Below are 18,829 nucleotides of genomic sequence, written 5' to 3'. Positions count from 1 at the left end.
ACCTCCTCTATCGATTTCCAGATTCTTACATGCCCAGGGAGATACCCCTCATCGGGCCAAGCCTCCCTTACAGGATAAAATAATCCAATCTATAAGGAAGTGAGTACTTTGCATCTCTTGGGCACCATACAGGTGCTGCCAGAGGGCAAGGTGTGTGGTGATGTTGCTCGTTTTCTCTGCCTCCTGCTGGGTCAGAGAAACACCACCACCCCTGTATCCTATAGCCACACTAACCATGCCAGGATATCTTCCCTGGCCTTTTGCTGAAACTGGCATCTATATCAATAAGCACAGTTGGGAGTGTATTCTCTCATCATCAATGTTTCCTGAACTGGGGGCTGTCCCGCTGCTTAGGGTTGCTGTGCTGTGCTTTTGTTTTTTGTTGTGTTAGGGGTGCAACGGCATGGGGCATTCCATCCACTTCCCTGTCAATCACCACAATCTCTTCCTCCTCGTTCCCATCATTCTCCCAGGGATTGAATGTCTTAGCTTGCCAATTGGACTTAGTCACAAGCACTGCCTTTGTCTGAAGCTCCTTGCACCCTCCCAGCTTTGCAAAAGGGCATGAGAAGGTCTCCAACGTATTGTCCTTCAACTCCCATCATGTCTGCCAGCCCCAGAGCCATCAGCCTAGTGGACATTCTCATGTCCTTTTCTAATCTTAGGTTGTCTTCTAACTTCCTGACATGAGCCTCAGCCTCCAGTTGGGCATCGATGGCCAGTCGAACTGCCCATTAGTATAGGCCAGCCCACTGCGGCCACCACATGCCTCACTTCCTTGCTCAGAGCACAATGCACAATTACTCCAACAAGCACACCAGCCGGCATTTTCAGGGCATCCCTGTACTCAGAGGATGGTCCACAAGTACCTAACATACAGGCCACTCCTCCCCACAAAGAGGTCGATGGCCAACACTGGATTTCCCCCATGGATGCTTCTTTTCCAAGGCCCATCTCTTCTGTCTTCTGGCTCTCTTGCCAATTGGTTTGCAACCCTCCTGGGAGCTTCCCTGGTGTGATCTAAAATCATCTACAGTACTTGGAGGGCAGGGAGAGACCGAAGAAAAAGGCCACTCCTGGTTAGTAGGTGGCAATTTTATGAAGCAAAGGGAACTTACAAATGAGGCTTGTCATGGGCAACTGAAAGATGAGTGGATCCCCAGACTCACCCTCCAAATCTTCAGTTTATAAAGAGGACTTAACTGTGCTTAGTCACATATACCATGCAGGTGTTTTCAAACACCACATCACCATTTCAAGACTACATCCTTGGAGCAGCCTCTGGGAAGAGGAAAGGCAAGCAGAACCTACATTCCGAGGACAGGGGAGGGGGTGAGGAGCCTCCAAGTGTCTATGTCCAGGTCGCGGGTCAATCAGCAATCACGTCTTTTTGGTGATGTTCCCCAATACCACATATCTGATAAAAGATTAGTGTACAGAATATGTAAAGAAACTCAATAGTATAAAACTAAACAATATAATAAGTAATTAGAAAAATGGGCAAGAGGGGTGCCTGGGTGGTTCAGTCAGTTGAGCATCCAACTCTTGATTTTGGCTCAAGTCACGATCTCTTGGTTCATGGGATCAAGCCCTACATCGGGCTCTGCGCTGACACCATGGAGCCTGATTGGGATTCTCTTTCCCTCTCTCACTGCCCCTCCCTCCCTCAAAATAAGTAAACAAAGATTTTTTTCAAAAAGAAAATGGGCAAGAGATGAACAGGCATTTCTCCAAAGTATACACAATGGCAAATAAGCACATATAAACACGTTCAACTTCATTAATCATTAGTGGAATGCAAATTAAAAGCACAATGAGATATCCCTCTGCATCTATCAGAATTGACAAAGTAAAAAAAGTAAAAAATAGTGACTCCACCAAGTGCTGGCAAGGATGGAGAGAAATGGGATCACATCCCTCATGATGCTATGACTACTTTGTAACAGTTTGGAAGTTACTCTAAAACTAAGTATGAAACCACCTTACACAACTACACTCTTGGGACTTATCCCAAAACAATGGAACCTTTTGTTCATACAAACACTTGTACACAAGTGTTCATAGTAGCTTTTTTTTTTTTATTTGAGAGAGAGAGAGAGAGCAAGCAGGGAAGGGAAAGAGAGAGGGGACAGAATCCCAAGCAGGCTCCACACTGTAAGCACAGAGCCCAATGTGGGGCCTGAACCCACAAACCGTGAGATCATGACCTGAGCTGAACTCAAGAGTCAGACGCTTAACCGACTGAGCCACCCAGGCACCCCATTTTTTTTAAATAGCTAAAAACTAAAAATAACCCAGATGTCCTTCAATGGGTGAACAGTTAAACAAACTGTGGTATGTCCAAATCATAGGACACCACTTAGCAATAAAAATAAATGATACAAGAAACAAGTTGGATGAATCTCCAGAGAATTATTCTGAGACAAAAGAAGCCAATCCCAAAAGACTACATACCTTCTGTATTCCATTTATAAAAATTCTTGAAATGCTAAAATTATAGAAGTGGAGAAGAGTTTAGGGGTTGCCAAGGTGCTAACTGGGGGAGAGGGTGTGGCCGTAAAAGGGTATTTTGGTGGAGATGGAACTAGCCTGTATCTTGAGTGTGGTGATGGTGGACACGTGAGCCTAGAAGGTGATAAAATTGCATAGAACTAAACACACACAGCCAAGCACAAATGATTACAAGTGAAATTGGGGATTCTGCACATGATCACAGGATTCTATCAACGTCTATAGACACTGACTGTGATTCTGTATTGTAGTTCTGCAAGATGCTAAGTGAGAAAAACTGGGTAAAGGGTCCAGGAGATGTCTCTATTGTTTCTTACAGCTACATGTGAATCTCCAAGTATCTCAAGATAAAGTTTTGTTTGTTTCTTTTTTTAATGTTTATTTACTTTTGAAAGAGAGACAGAGTACGAGCAGGGAAGGGGCAGAGAGAGAGGGAGACACAGAATCCAAAGCAGGCTCCAGGCTCTGAGCTGTCAGCACAGAGCCCGATGCAGGGCTTGAACCCACAAAACATGAGAGCATGACAGGAACCAAAGTCAGACGCTTAACTGACTGAGCCACCCAGGGGCCCCTGTTTTGTTTCTTAAAAATTCATTAACCAAGGGGCGCCTGGGTGGCTCAGTTGGTTGAGCGTCCGACTTCGGCTCAGGTCATCATCTCGCGGTCCATGAGTTTGAGCCCTGTGTCGGGCTCTGTGCTGACAGCTCAGAGCCTGGAGCCTGTTTCAGGTTCTGTGTCTCCTTCTCTCTCTGACCCTCCCCCACTCATGCTCTCTCTACCTCAAAAATAAACGTTAAAAAAATAAAAAAAAAAAACACATTAACCAAGACTTAAAAATAAATCTTTTGAACCAACTCTTTCCAAACATCAGTTGGACAAAAACTTTATACACTAAGAATAATAACATGGCAGATATACCCTAATTATTCACTAAAACGGTTATGAAAAGCATAGTCTATTTTATTTGACAGATTAAAAAAAGCATAATTGATTTAGGAAACTAAGTTTTTTCAGTCCTTACCTTAGGAAATGCACTATAAAAAATAAGAAATATAAAAAGCTGAAATACAGAGATGGTTGCACAACAGCGTGAATGTACTTAATGCCACGGACCTGCACACTTAAAAAAAATGTTAAGGGGCACCTGGGGGGCTCAGTTGGTTAAGCATCCAACTTCGGCTTAGGGCCCATGGATTCGAGCCCCACATGAAGCTCTCTGCTCTCAACGCAGAGCTGGCTTCAGATTCTGACTCTCTCTCTCTCTCTCTCTCTGCCCCTCCCCAACTAGCTGTCTCTCGCAAAAATAAACATTTGAAAGAAATTGTTAAGATGGTAAATTTTGTATTATGTATATTTTACTACGTTTTAAAAATGGAAACATAAAATCCCCTGTAATACCATGACGTAAAGACTACTGGTGGGTACACACACACACACACACACACACACACACACAAATATTGTGTGTTCTTCCCAACTTTTCCCCATGTATACAACATATAGATGTGTTCAAAGGAAAAGGTGCGATCATACACTAAATGGTACCTTTAATCTGCTTTACTCCTAACACGGGCCAGCCTCACCCCTGCCCATCAGCAAACCTGCGCTCCCAGCGTCACCATCTCCCTGCATCCCCGCACCTTCCTGCTACAGTCGCGGCTCCCAGGGACGTTTGCAATTATCCACGTTCATGAGGCCGCGATGGAAACACCTTTCCGCGCTCCTGATTTCATCCCAGTGACCAGACACACGAAGGGCATCGCAGGTGGAATTTCCCCCTAGGAGGACCCGGGTTGGGAAAAGAAACTGGGGACGGCCCTGAAACGTGTCACGCGGGGTCACGAGGCCAGCAGCTCAGACGCCCTGGGCTGACAGCGGGGAACCCCCTGCCCTGAAGGATCGAACCAGGGGTGCCATTAGGGGGGAAGTCCCGAATGATGAAGCTCCAGGTAGGAAGGCCTGTTCACCTGCCCCACTACGGTACACCTGCCCCACTTCCGGTGGTATGTCTAGGTCCTCCAGGAGCCTCCCATCCATTGCCGCGCATGCGCGATGGCAAATCGAGGCCACACCCCCACACCCGGATGGCGCCCTCTTTCTGCTTCCGGGAGAGCCGTGCTACTAGAGATTCCCACCCAGAGTCGGCCCAACGCATGCGCATGCGCCCCAACGAGTGGCGCCGCGACTCTGCCCCTCCCGGGCTCTGATCTGCCGCTTCAGCTGGTTCTTAAACGGCCTTGGGCCTCAGGACACCTATCCCTAAGCTCGCCTCCTGCGGAAACATCCAGGCTTGGTCTCCGAACACACTCCCATTGGAAACCAAAATCTGCAGCAACCAACCGCCACCTCCACCAACCCAGGGTCTTCAGCTCAAGCATGACGCAGCCTCACACTGGATTCAGGGACTCCTGGTCTAAACACTCACGGAGCAGCCCTCCACCCATAACAGGTCCCTGAATCCAGCGAGCCCAAACCACCATGCCTAATAAACACAGAAGTATACTAAGGCAGACTCAGCGGGACACTCTGACTCTATCTTCAAGCTTGTTCTAACCTAGAGCCACACCTCATAGGTCCTACCTGCCTCCCCGACCCCATCTCTTCACCACCAGATTCCACCTACGTACGGGATTCCATCTCAGACATACAAACCCTACACCCAAGAGCTGGGGCCTCCACCAATCTGGGTCTGTAGGCCAGTTACTTAGAAAAAGACATCACAGATGCCTGCCAGGAACATATTTTGTGCCCACAAACTACCACTCCTCCCACCCCCTTACTTCCACCCACCTGAACATCCTGTGGGCTCTCCCACAGCAGAAGGTGCATCTGCACTGAGGTCATTTCCCCTGGACAACCGCAGTCCACCCCTGGACCCACCCTGCCAAGAATGGTGGCCCCCCCCCCCATGCCATTCCCTCCCAAATGCATTCACATCTGAGCACACAAACAGCCCCAGCCCGCCAAGAACTTACATCTCTAACCCGGGCTTCCATCAACCCCAGTTTCACATCCTCACCCACCACCATTTGTTCCCATGTCCCAGGTTTGGCCCACAGAGTCTAACAAAACCTCTCTGCCTGCATCTCTGAATGGGAAAGGGGGCCTGTCTAGCTGTTTTTCTCTCTGACCTCAGTCTGCAGTCCTTAATGGATTCTGGACTCTCCATCCCATCCCAGATAGACAACTCGGGGTGGGTTTCCCACCTCCCCATATTGAGGGAAACTGTGTCTTGTCCACATAGCCATCCAGGTACTAAAGATGTGCCTAATGCACGCACCAGGGTCCCAAGTCATTGGGTGGGGAAATCAATTTAGAACCATAGGTTAGGAATAGCGTTTTAAAAACATATTAGAGGAGCACCTGGGTGGCTCAGTCGGTTAAGCATCAGACTTCAGCTCAGGTCATGATCTCACAGTCTGTGAGTTAGAGCCCCTGCCTCGGGCTCTGTGCTGACAGCTCAGAGCCAGGAGCCTGCTTCCGATTCTGTGTCTCCCTCTTTCTCTGCCCCTCCCCTGCTCATGCTTTGTCTCTCTGTCTCTCTCTCAAAAATAAGTAAACATAAAAAAATTAAAAACATATTAGAACACGGTAGGAACAAAGATCAAAGATTATACTCAATGGATCAAGATTAAATCACAAAGAAAATTAGAAAGTATTGGTAATGATGAAAATGAAAGCACAACATTGGATTATTTGTTTTTTGGGTGTTGAGTTTGATAAGTGCTTTATGGATTTTGGATACTAATCCTTTATCAGATACATCATTTGCAAATATCTCCTCCCATTCAGTAAGCTGCCTTTTAGTTTTCTTAACTGTTTCCTTTGCTGTGCAGAAGCCTTTTATCTTGATGAAGTCCAAATAGTTTATTTTTGCTTTTGTTTTATTTTTGACATGTCGAGTAAGAAGCCGCTCTAGTTGAGGTCAAAGAGGTTGCTGCCTGTGTACTCCTCTAGGATCTTGATGTTTTCCTGTCTCACATTTAGGTTTTTCACCCATTTTGAATTTATTTTTGTGTACGGTGTAAGAAAGTGGTCCAGGTTCATGCTTTTGCATGTGGCTGTCCAGTTTTTCCCAACACATTTATTGAAGAGACTGTCTTTTTTCCAATGGATATTCTTTCCTGCTTTGTCAAAGATTCATTGACCATGCAGTTCTGGGTCCATTTGAGTTTGCTATTCTTTTTTATTAAAAAAATTTTTTTAGAGAGAGAGATGGGGGATGGGGCAGAGGGAGAGGGAGAGGGAGAGATAGGATTAGGCAGGTTCCACACCCAATGTGGAGCCCAATGCAGGCCTCGATCTCATCACATGAGATCATGACCTGAGCAGAAATGAAGAGTCAGATGCTTGACTGAACCACCCAAGCCTCTCTCTGGGTTTTCTATTCTGCTCCATTGATCTGTGTGTCGGTTATTGCGCCAGTTTGGTCACTACAGCTTTGTAATAGAACTTGAAGTCAGGAAGTCTGATGCCTCCAGCTCTGCTTTTCTTCTTGAAGATCACTTTGACTATTCGGGGTCTTTTGTGGTTCCATACAAATGTTAGGGTTGTCTGTTCTAGCTCTGTGAAAAATGCTGGCGGTATTTTGATAGGGATTGCATTAAATGTGTAGATTGCTTTGGGTAGTATAGACATGTTAACAATACCTGTTCTTCCAATCATAGTGAAAGTTTGACTTCTTCCCTGCTGATATAGATGCCTTTTATTGCTTTTTGTTGTCGGATTACTGAGGACCGGACTTCCAGTACTATATTAAATAACAGTGGTGAAAGTCTTATTCCTGATTGTAGATGAAAAGCTCTCTGTTTTCCCCCATTGAGGATGATATTAGCTGTGGGTCTTTCATATATGGCCCTTATGATGTTGAAGTATGTTCTCTGCATTCCTACTTTGTTGAGGGTTTTTATAAGAATGGATGCCATACTTTGTCAAATGGTTTTTCTGCATCTTTTGAGAGGATCATATGGCTCTTATCCTCTCTTCTATTAATGTGGTGTAACATGTTGATTGATTTGTGAATACTTAACCACTCTTGCAGCCCAGGAATAAATCCCATTTGAGCATGGTGAATGATTCGTTTAATGCACTGTTTGATTTGATTTGCTAGTATTTTGTTGAGAATTTTTACATCCGTGTTCATCATGGATATTGGGCTGTAATTCTTTTTTAGTGGGGTCTTTGTCTGGTTTTGGCATCAAGGTAATGCTGGCCTTGAGGAATGATTTTGGAAGTTTTCCTTCCATTTCTATATTTTAGAAAATATTTGCAAATGACATATATGATTAAGGGTTAGTATCCAAAATTTATAAAGAACTTATCAAACTCAATACCCAAAAAATAAATAATCCAGTTAAAAAATGGGCAGAAGCCATGAATGGACACTTTTCCAAAGAAAACATCCAGATGGATAACAGACACATGAAAAGATGTTCAACATCACTCATCATCATGGAAAAAGAAATAAAAACTGCAATGAGATATCACCTCACACCTGTCAGAATGACTAAAGTTAACAACATGGGAAACAACAGATGTTGGCAAGGATGTGGAGAAAGGGGAACATTCTTGCACGGTTGGTAGGAATGCAAACTGGTGCAGCCACTATGGAAAACAGTATGTAAGTTCCCCCAAAAAGTTAAAAATAGAACTACCTTATACTACTGGGTATTTATCCAAGGCATACAAAAACTGATTCAAATAGGCACATGCACTCCAATATTTATAACAGCATTACTAACAATAGCCAAATTATGGAAACAGCCCAAGTGTCTATCAATTGATGGATGGATAAAGAAGATGTAGTGTGTGTGTGTATATGTATATGTATATATATATATATACATATACACACACACACACACACCGGAATATTAGCCATATAAAAGAATGAAATCTTGCCATTTACAACGATGTTTATGGAGCTAGAGTGTGTTACGATAAGTGAAATAAATCAGTCAGAGAAAGACATACCATACCATATGATTTCACTCATAGGTGGAATTTAAGAAAGTAAACAAATGAACAAGGGGGGGGGAAAGAGAGAAGCAAACCAGAAAACAGACTCTTAACTAGAGAGAACACACTGAGGGGTGGTGGAGGGGTGGTGGGTGGGGGATGCGTTAAATGAGTGATGGGTATTAAGGAGGGCACTTGTTGTGTTGAGCACTGGGTGTTGCATGTAAGTGATGAATCACTAAATTCTACTTCTGAAACTAACATTACACTATATGTTAACTAACTAGAATTTAAATAAAAACTTGAAACAAAAAAAGGAAAGAAAATGAAGACACAACATGCCAAACTTACAGGGTGCTAGCTGAAGCGTACTTATAGGGAAATTTATGGTTGCAATGCCTGTATTAAAGCAAAAAAAAATCTCAAATTAATAACCTAATCTTTTTCTTAAAGGCACAGAAATAAGAACAAATTAAAGCAATTAGGAGGAAATAAGAGATTAGAGCAAATAGTACAGAACTATAGACTAGAGTAACATCAGAGGAAAATGAATGAAACCAAAAGTAGGTTCTTTGCAAAGATCAGCAAAATGTACAAATCTTTAGCTAGACCAAATAAGAAAAAAAAAAAAAAAAAAAGACACGACTTCAATACTAAAGTAGAAAAGAGGGGATATTACTACTGATCTTACTGATACAAAAGGGATATAAGAGAATGCTACGAACAACTGTATGCCAACTAATTATATAAAGGACAAATTCCTAGAGAGACACAAATTATCAAAACTGACTCAAGAATAAAAAGAAAATCAGGGGCGCCTGGGCGGCTCAGTTGGTTAAGTGTCTGACTTCGGCTCAGGTCACGATCTCACAGTTGGTGGGTTTGAGCCCCACGTCGAGCTCTGTGCTGACAGCTCAGCGCCTGGAGACTGTTTCCGATTCTGTGTCTCCCCCTCTCTCTCTCTGTCCCTCTCCTCCTCGCGCTCATTCTCACTCTGTCTCTCAAAACTAAAAATGTTAAAAAAACATAAAATTAAAAATGTCATGTGTAAACCATACATCTAATAAAGAGCTGTATCTAGAATACTGAAAAAAAAGTGCTCACAACTCAATGTTAAAGACAACCCAATTATATATATATATATATATATATATATATATATATATTCTAATTTTATTTTATTATTTTTTAAAAATTTACATCCAAATTAGTTAGCCTATAGTGCAACGATTTCAGGAATAGATTCCTTAGTGCCCCTTCCCCATTTAGCCCATCCCCCCTCCCACACCCCCTCCAGTAACCCTCTGTTTGTTCTCCATATTTATGAGTCTCTTACGTTTTGTCCCCCTTCCTGCTTTTATATTATTTTTGTTTCCCTTCCCTTATGTTCATCTGTTCTGTGTCTTAAAGTCCTCATATGAGTGAAGTCATATGATATTTGTCTTTCTCTGACTAATTTCACTTAGCATAATACCCTCCAGTTCCATCCACGTAGTTGCAAATGGCAAGATTTCATTCTTTTTGATTGCCGAGTAATACTCCATTGTATATACATACCACATCTTCTTTATCCATTCATCCATCGATGGACATTTGGGCTCTTTCCATACTTTGGCTATTGTTAATAGCGCTGCTATAAATATGGGGGTGCGTGTGTCCCTTCGAAACAGCACACCTGTATCCCTTGGATAAATGCCTAGTCGTGCAATTGCTGGGTCTTAGGGTAGTTCTATTTTTAGTTTTTTGAGGAACCTCCGTACTGTTTTCCAGAGTGGCTGCACCAGCTTGCATTCCCAATTTATATTTGTAATCTTTTAATGTTTATTTATGGGGGGGGGGGAGGCAGAAAGACACAGAGACAGAATCTGAAGCAGGCTCTAGGCTCTGAGCTGTCAGCGCAGAGCCCGATGCGAGGCTCGAACCCACGAACCGTGCAATCATGACCTGATCAAAGTCAGATGCTTAACTCACTGAGCCACCCAGGCACCCCAAGACAACCCAATTTTAAAATGGACAAAGGATCTGAATAGACATTTCTCCAAAGAAGGCATCCAAATAGACAATAAGCACATGAAACGCTGCTCGGTGTCATTAGCCCTCAGGGAAATGCAAGTCAAAAGCACAATGAGACACCACTTCACCCTCACTAGAATGGCTATAATCACAAATACAGATAATAACAAATGTCGAAGATGTAGAGAAATTGTAACCCTTGCATGCTGCTGCTGGAAACGTAAAATGGGACAGCCACTTTGGGAAACACTCTGGCTGTGCCTCAAACATTTAAACATAAAGTTCCCATGCCCCCAGAAATTCCACTCTTAGGTAGGTACCCGGGAGAAAACATATGTTCACGCAAACTCTCGCACATGAATGTTCATTCATAGCAGCACTGTTTACAATAGGCAAAACATAAAAATAACCCAACGTCCATCAACTGATGAATGGATGGAGAAAATGTGATACATTCATACAATGGATTATTATTCAGCAATAAAAAGGAACGGAGTTGTGGTAGGCTCTACAATGTGGATTGGCCTTGAAAACGTTACGCTAAGTTGAAAAATTTTAATAATGGAAGTTCACATATTGTATGAGATCATTTATATGAAATATCCAGAATAGGCAGAGCCTCAGAGACAGAGAGATTAGTGGTGGGGGTGGGGGTGAATGTTGGAGACAACAGGGTTTACAGTGTTTACGGGGTTTCTTTTGGGGGTGATACAAAATGTTCTAAACTTGATTACTGTGATGGCTGCCCGACCATGCAAATACGCAAAATGTCGCTGAATTGTGCGCTTTAATGGATGAATTGTTTGGAGGGCCATCAGCACGGAGACGGGAGCGGACAAAATGCGAGGGGAAAGATGGGTCAAAATAGGAAATCAGGGCGAAATAAAGAACGAATGCACCGTGAATAGAAGAAAAAGAGTGAAGGCAAAATGATCATATGTATAAATGGGGAGTCTCGAGCTGGGGGTCCACAGTGTCACTTCCAGGCAGGGGTGCCACACCGCAGCTGTCACCTGCAGGGATGAAGGCAGGAGGTCATGCTGGCATCATTGCCTACAACGACCACGTTGACAGGCAGGAGCCTCAGGCTGCACGGCCAAGGACAGCCAACAGCTAATATGGTAAAGTTGCCCAGTAGAAGTGGCTCTTCTATGAGCAAGCGTGTGACAGCAGCAAGCTGAAGGCCAAGACTGTGTGGGAGAGCAGGATGCAGATTTTCTTCTGCCACTGGGTGTGTGATGCTGAGGAGGCCTTGGAGATACGGGCAAGGAAGCACATCGTGCTGGTCAGTGGTCTGGCCACATCTTGGGAGTAAAAGGACCATGACGACGAGCGGCTGTGAGGCCATGCCTATGTCCAAGTGAGACGTGATTTGAGCGTGGGGTCCCTGGGGGATATCTGAGAGCCACTGCTGTGAGGAGGGGAGACTTTGGGAGACAACCTAGCGAGGTCTGTGGGTTAGTGTTTCCTGTGGGTGATAAGCTGATCCTCCCAGAAACCCGGGGATGGTTGGAGCGTAGCTGGGTGACACGGGAGATACTCTGAGTGCTGGGGGTTGACGGGCTTGGTGATGAAAGTAAGAAGATATGGTTACACTGTTGATGAGTGTGGGTGACTCCGAAGAAACCCCAGGATACAGGGAAGAGCCCAGTGGTTTGGGTGATTGTCTGGCATGGTTTGGAGAGGGAAATGTTAAGCTGTGGAATGTTGATAATGATGGAGGTGCATCTGGTGAACCTCTAGGGGAGGATGGCACATAGACCGGCGATCCCAGTGAGGAGGTCCCCATCCTGGTTGTGTTGCTGGGAGAGGGGAATGAGAAGCCATGTGAGGTTGGTCCCTAGTTTGTAGCGCCAGGGCTGGGGGGCCCTTCAAAGGAGCCAGACGCACTCTCCTCAGAGGGGATCCCAGAGGCTCCTTCTCTGACCTCCCAAAAATGAGGAGTAGTAGTGTGTGTTGTGTGTGTGTGTGTGTGTGTTGAGCGGGGAGAGGGGTGCCCTCTAAACAAATGCGGAAATAAACAAATGAAACAGACACACAGAGACTTACCAAGTGTTGGGTCCTTTGTCCTCTGAATTCAATTCCACGTGGGTAGAACTCTGGAAGCAATAAATGCATGGGGCTCACGCCAACCGCTCTGAACGCCGCTCTCTCCAGAGAGGATCTGAGCAGAGAGAGGGCAGGGCGAGTTTTTATAGCGGTGGGCGGGGCCTGGGCGGGGCTTTACACCTGCTTCCCACGCATCTCTTCCAGCGGCCAGACTCTGCCCAGCAGAAACAGGATTTCATGTTTAAAGTTTGGAACGGTTTAAGGCAAGAACTTACAACTTTTGTGAGCCAAAAATAAATTAACTCCATTTAAACACTTAAAACTGTTCTAGCGCTCGGGCCTGGACCAGCGGCATTGTTGCAAAGCCTCAACCCCCAGCCAAGACCTACTGACCAAGACCCGACCCGGCGGTTGGGTTTCTGGGGACTCAGGAATCTATGTTATAAGAAAGCCTCCCTCTGCCTCTGATGCATGGCAAAGTTGGAGAACCATCTGTGTAAATTAAAGGAGGTGTTTTGTTTTAAGTTGAGATGCATGTTGCATAAATAAAATTCTCTTCTTATGTGGGGGGGGGGGAGTCGGGGCAAGCTGGGTGGGGACTGACTGCAAATTGGTGATTAGGTTAGGAATTTGAAGGCGTGGTTCCGGGTAATTAGATCGTTTCTCATTCACTGTTTAAAGTACACTGAATTGTTTGGTTAAATTACGTTTGTGTAAATTACTCAGGAATTACTGAGAATTGCAATGCTGAATTGAGACAGATAAGTGATTTCATGGAAATGTTTCCATCAGAACATAAATCTTATTTTCCACCCTCATTTGTTTGTGGGTTCATTTAGGGTCAGCCCCTTCTTGTTCTTTGGGTTTGTGTCTCAATTCCAGAGAGTTCCAGAGACGGGAAGCGGGAGTAGGAGGGATGTCTGACACCCTCCTGCAGTCCAGCACCTTGTTGCGGAAATACCACCTGTTTTATTCTTTCTTTTAAAAAAAAAAAAAATATATTTAGTTTAGTTTTTATTTATTTTGAGAGAGAGATAGAGAGCAAGTGGGGGAGGGGCAGGGAGAGAGGGGGAGACAGAATCCCAAGCAGGCTCCACCCTGTCAGCACAGAGCTGGATGTGGGGCTTGACTCACGAAGGGTGAGATCATGACCTGAGCCACAGTCAAGAATCAGATGCTCAAGCAACTGAGCCACCCAGGTGCCCCTCATCTGTTTTATTCTCTCATTGCAATTCTTTCCCAAGCTTCCTGAAATGAATTAAAAGACTTTAATTTCTGCTTCTCTTTTTCTAAACAATCTAAGATTAATGTTGGTGACATCCCATAATCTGCCGTCCTTCTATTTTAAATGTGAGGAATTTTTCTCATTTCTTTTATCCCTAGAGCACAGTAGACATTTTTAATCTTTATTTATTGTGTCAAATCCAGCTTACGAACCATGAAGTTTTAAATTAAGATATTGGAAACATTCTTCTTGCTTAGTAAATGATTAACTTGACATTAGATCGATAGGCATTTATAAACATGTCCGTGTCTAATATTCAACCACATCATTTCTTCCTTTACATGATACATACAATGAGTACAAAGTCAGTTAGAATCCCCCCCTGAGCATATGTTTCTCTTAATCCCCTTTGTGCTTCCTGGAAAGGGGGCAAAATGAGCTGGACAGACTTGGAACTTTGTTCAGCCCAGTTCCATCTCTATAATGTGGCAGAAATTGCTCAAAGCTAATTTCCAAACATGACCTTCTTTTATGTTTTCCAGTACTAATAACAATATTTTCATCTTTTCCTAATTTTGAATATTTTTCTGTGATGTGGGGGTGCAGGGGGATTATTGAAGTGCTTGGACATAATGGGATTAAAACCATAGATTATACTGTGTGTTTATGAAAGATAGTCCTGGGCCTGTGTTTGGGGAAAGAGTTGGCCCTGCCCCTGACTGCAACCAGACCATTATTTCAGAACCCAGCAACCCTGACTCTACTCACTCAGACTTCTACTTTGAAGTGGTGTTGATCTCTGCCTAATCGTGTCAGGTGGTATGTGGGCTCCAAATTCTGAACTGCATATTTAGATGGTTCCTCCAGGGACCCCGATGCATCTTCCTGGGAGAACATTCTCTTCTGATTAGAACTACTAGACCACAGGGGCACCTGGGTGACTTAGTCGGTTGAGCGTCCAACTTCGGCTCAGGTCATGATCTTGTAGTGCTGAGTTCCAGCCCCACATTGGGCTCATGACTGTCAGCCTGTGACGGCAAAGCCCACTTTGGATCCTCTGTCCCCCTCTCTCTGCCCCTCCCCCACTTGCACTCCTCCTCCCCCCAAAAAACCTACTAGGCCACAGAGAATAGGGTAAAACAGGGATGGAGATAAAACCTGGGAATTATAATTGAATGTGGTGGACATGAGGCCATTAGGGTCCTGTTCCAGAAGCAGAAGGAAATTGTTGGCCAAAAGGAAAACAACAGCCCCACACAGGGAATTTTTTTGTTTCTCTGTTAAGCTGAGTGACATACATTTTTACCCTATAAACGTATAGGATCCAGTGTCAGTTGTTGGTCAATGTCATTATACACTCTTTGTAAAACATCTTAAATGTCTGCATAATATTCCATTATAGATAAGCCAAGAGTTTCTATCCATTTTGCTATTGTTGGCATTTCCTTTTTTTCTTAACCAATTTTTCATTATTATATTGGAGTGATGCTCCAGGGGCAAGGGAAGTGATTGGAGCAAAGCATCTAAGAATTTGGGTGGCTCTTGATATATATTGTTAAATTACATTCTAGAAAGGCTATCTCAGTTTATGCTGTCTTAGCAGTATGAGCGGAAGTGTGGGTTTTACTTACCAAATCATGCTTTCTGTACCCTCATCTCTCAACTTGGATTGTACAATTTAAAAAAAAAAAAAAAAATTTTTTTTAGTTGAGACCGCAAATGAGGTTAAACCTTATTTTCGTACATCTTAATCACTGAACACCGATTCAGTTTTTCAGTTTTGCATGTGTATATGTGCGAGAGGAAGATGGATGGGGGACATTTTCACTGTAGAAAATCGTGTCAAGAAAAGACTTTTGGGTTCATCTCTGAAACAACATTTTACTGGAGAGTCATCTTTGGTGATCATACAAGACAGGTCCTGGACCCACCTGTTGAATCCTCAAAGGTGCTGATTTTTCTCACCAGTTCCTGGGCTGCTGGCTACGAGATGCCCTCACTTACTCTACCCAGTAGATTTTAAGGACAAAAATCATGAAGCAAGCAGACCTTAAGACGGGAAATGAAATTCTTTTTTTTTTTTAATTTTTTAAAAATGTTTATTTATTTTTTGAGAGACAGAGAGAGACGGACCATGAGCAGGGGAGGGGCAGAGAGAGAGAGGGAGTCACAGGATCTATATACTATATATAATTAGTATATATAATTTACATAAATTTATATATTTAATACAACTATATAAAATAATACCTGCAAAGTGTTTAAAATACCATACTATAAAATCTATATACTATACTACATAGAATATATACTATTTTTTTTTTACTGTTTGCTGATACAGTAAGTTACATGCATTGATTATTAAATGTTAAACCAAACTTGTTATTCCTTTATACATCCTTGTTGTTACTAACATGTTACCTTTTTTTTTTTTTTTTTTTTTTTTACAAATTTCTGGATTTGATTTACTACAAATAATTTTATTTACTACAAAGCATTTACTGCTGAGAATTCTTGCATCTTCGTTGCCCGGGGATTTTAGTATTTGGTTTTCTTGTAATGTCTTTGTTGGGTTTTGATAAAAGGTTTATACTGATAGCAGGTAAAAGGAGTTGGGATATGTCCTCTACATGTCTATTTCCTGGAAAAGTATGTGTAGGATTGGTATTAATTCTCCCTTAAATGTTTGAGAGAATTAATCAGGGAAGTCATCTGGACCTGGAGGTTCTTTTGTAAGAACTTCAATTTGTTTCATAGATTAATAGAACTATTCATGTTACGTGTTTCTTCTTCAGTGAGCTTTAATAGTTTATATCTTCCAAGGAATTTATCCATTTCATCTAAGTTGTTGAATTTATTGGAAAATAGTCATTCATAATATTTTTTATCATCCTTCTAATGTATATGAGACCTGTTGTGTCATATCCTCTTTCATTTCTGAAATTGGGAATTTGTATCTTATCTCTTTTTATTCTGGCTACAAGCTTATCAATTTTATTGATCTTAAGAACAGAGTTTTTTGTTCCATTGGCTATCTCTGTTATTTTTGTATTTCACTGATTTCTGCTCATTGGGCATAATTCTTCTAGTTTCTTGAAGGGGAAGTTTTATTTGAGACCTTCTTTTCTATTTTTTTAAGTTTATTTATTTATTTTGAGAGAGAGAAAGAGAGGGATAGGGGCAGACAAGAAGGAGAGACAGAATCCCAGCAGCCTCCACACTGTCAGTGCAGAGCCCCGTGCAGGGCTTGAACTCAAGAACCGTGAGATCATGACCTGAGTTGTAACCAACGGAGCTACCCATATGCCCCAAGACCTTTCTTCTTTTCTAATGCCAGAATTTAATGCTATAAACCTTTCTGTAATTACTGCATTAACTACATCCCACAAATATTGGTATGTTGCATTTTCAGTTTTGTTCAGTCTAAAACATTTTCTACTTTTTCTTGTGACTTCTTCTTTGATGCATGGGTTATTTGCAGGCGTGTTATTTGATTTCCAAATATTTGGGTCCGTTCTCAAAAACTCAAAAGACACTTCTGCATATCTCTGAAGGCACAAATTCTAGCCTCCTTGGTCTCTCTGCACTTTTTCTCGCAACTTAGAGAGACTGTTGGGCTCTCTTGGGGCATGAACTGCCTGCTCTGTGGTCTAGAAACTGCCTCCAGACTGTCAACGAGGGAAGTCACAGGGCTTGCCTCACTTATCATTCCTCTTAAGGATCAAAGGCCTGCTCCGTTTATTATCTAGTGTCTGAAAATTGTTATTCCCTTTGGTCTGGTTTTATGGTTTTTAAAAGGGTAAATCTAGGCCCTGTTTTTCCATCAGGCACCGATTCTGAAAAGATGGGAATAAAAATTGCTACCTGTGTTTTACCACCCCAACCGAGCCTGTTTTAGAATTTGCTCAAATTACAATGCCACCACTTCTCTAGACAGGACTACCCTCCAAACTGGAAACGTTTGGCTACTAAGGCAGAGCCCTGTTGATGGGCTTTGCCCTCCTCGGCTCTGTCAAGTACAAGGTCCAATGTGTGAATATTACCTGCCCTGCTGACTCCAGTGCTCACTGAAGGCAAATTGTCAATGATCCCAATCACTGTCAACTCTGGAATTGGTATTGCTTGCTCAGTGATGGTGTGCATGTGGGTTTGAAAATGGAAGAGTTTTACACACTCCATGTAAATGGAGGAGTGCGCTAACCACTCCTCTCCTTTTCATGAATTCTTTCAGTAAGAAGAGATCCAGAGCTCATGGAGAAAGTTCCCGAAAATCTTTGCCTAGACAGTAATCTCAAAAGACCTTTTCCCATGACAAATCCAATTTCACTTTCTTTTATTTGGGAAACAATAGGGTGTATTTCTCCATGAATAGATTAGGAAGAAACACACATAAAAAGAAGCAAATAGATTAACTCAAATAGAAGAGGCAGGCAGGGGAGGGCACGGGGCCATTTTCTGGTACATTCTGATTAAGAACAAGGGCTGTACTTATCAGTGGCTTCTGTTGCTTTGAGAAGTAAGGTGATTAGAGCAGTCGTATTTCTATCTTGTGCTGTCTCAAATCACCTACCTTCCATAATCAGGGCTGAAAATATCAGGTGCTCATTTTCTTCGTCCCCTTTGTGGCAAGCGGTGGCTACATTACCTATTTAGGTCGAATGTTCTGGGGTGATCATGGGGGAAGATCTCTCTTCCTGACAAAAACAAAGCCTCTCCCATCCTTCCTGCTTAGGATGTTCATTGTACGAAGATGTGATGTCGGAGGCAGCAATCTTGTGCCCATGAAGAACAGGTGAGGAGAACAGTAGAAAAGTAAATCTATTTGCTCATTGTCATCCTAAGAAAATCCTGGAAACACCTACCTTCACGATACTTGTAAGAAAAACGCCTATAAAATCGAGAAACTCTATTAATGGTAGCTGATTATGGCCCACTTGGCGAACAAGTATCAGATGGGACTTTCCTTGAGGATCCTCCATAGCACCCATTCCTTGAATTTTTCCATAAAATCAAAATAGGATAGTCTTTGAGGCAGAGAACGTATTCGCAGTTGGCCTTTCCTCAAGCTAAAGT

This window comes from Panthera uncia (genome assembly GCF_023721935.1).
Source record: "Panthera uncia isolate 11264 chromosome E2 unlocalized genomic scaffold, Puncia_PCG_1.0 HiC_scaffold_19, whole genome shotgun sequence".
NCBI lineage: Eukaryota > Metazoa > Chordata > Mammalia > Carnivora > Felidae > Panthera > Panthera uncia.
This window is presented reverse-complemented; position numbering follows the sequence as displayed.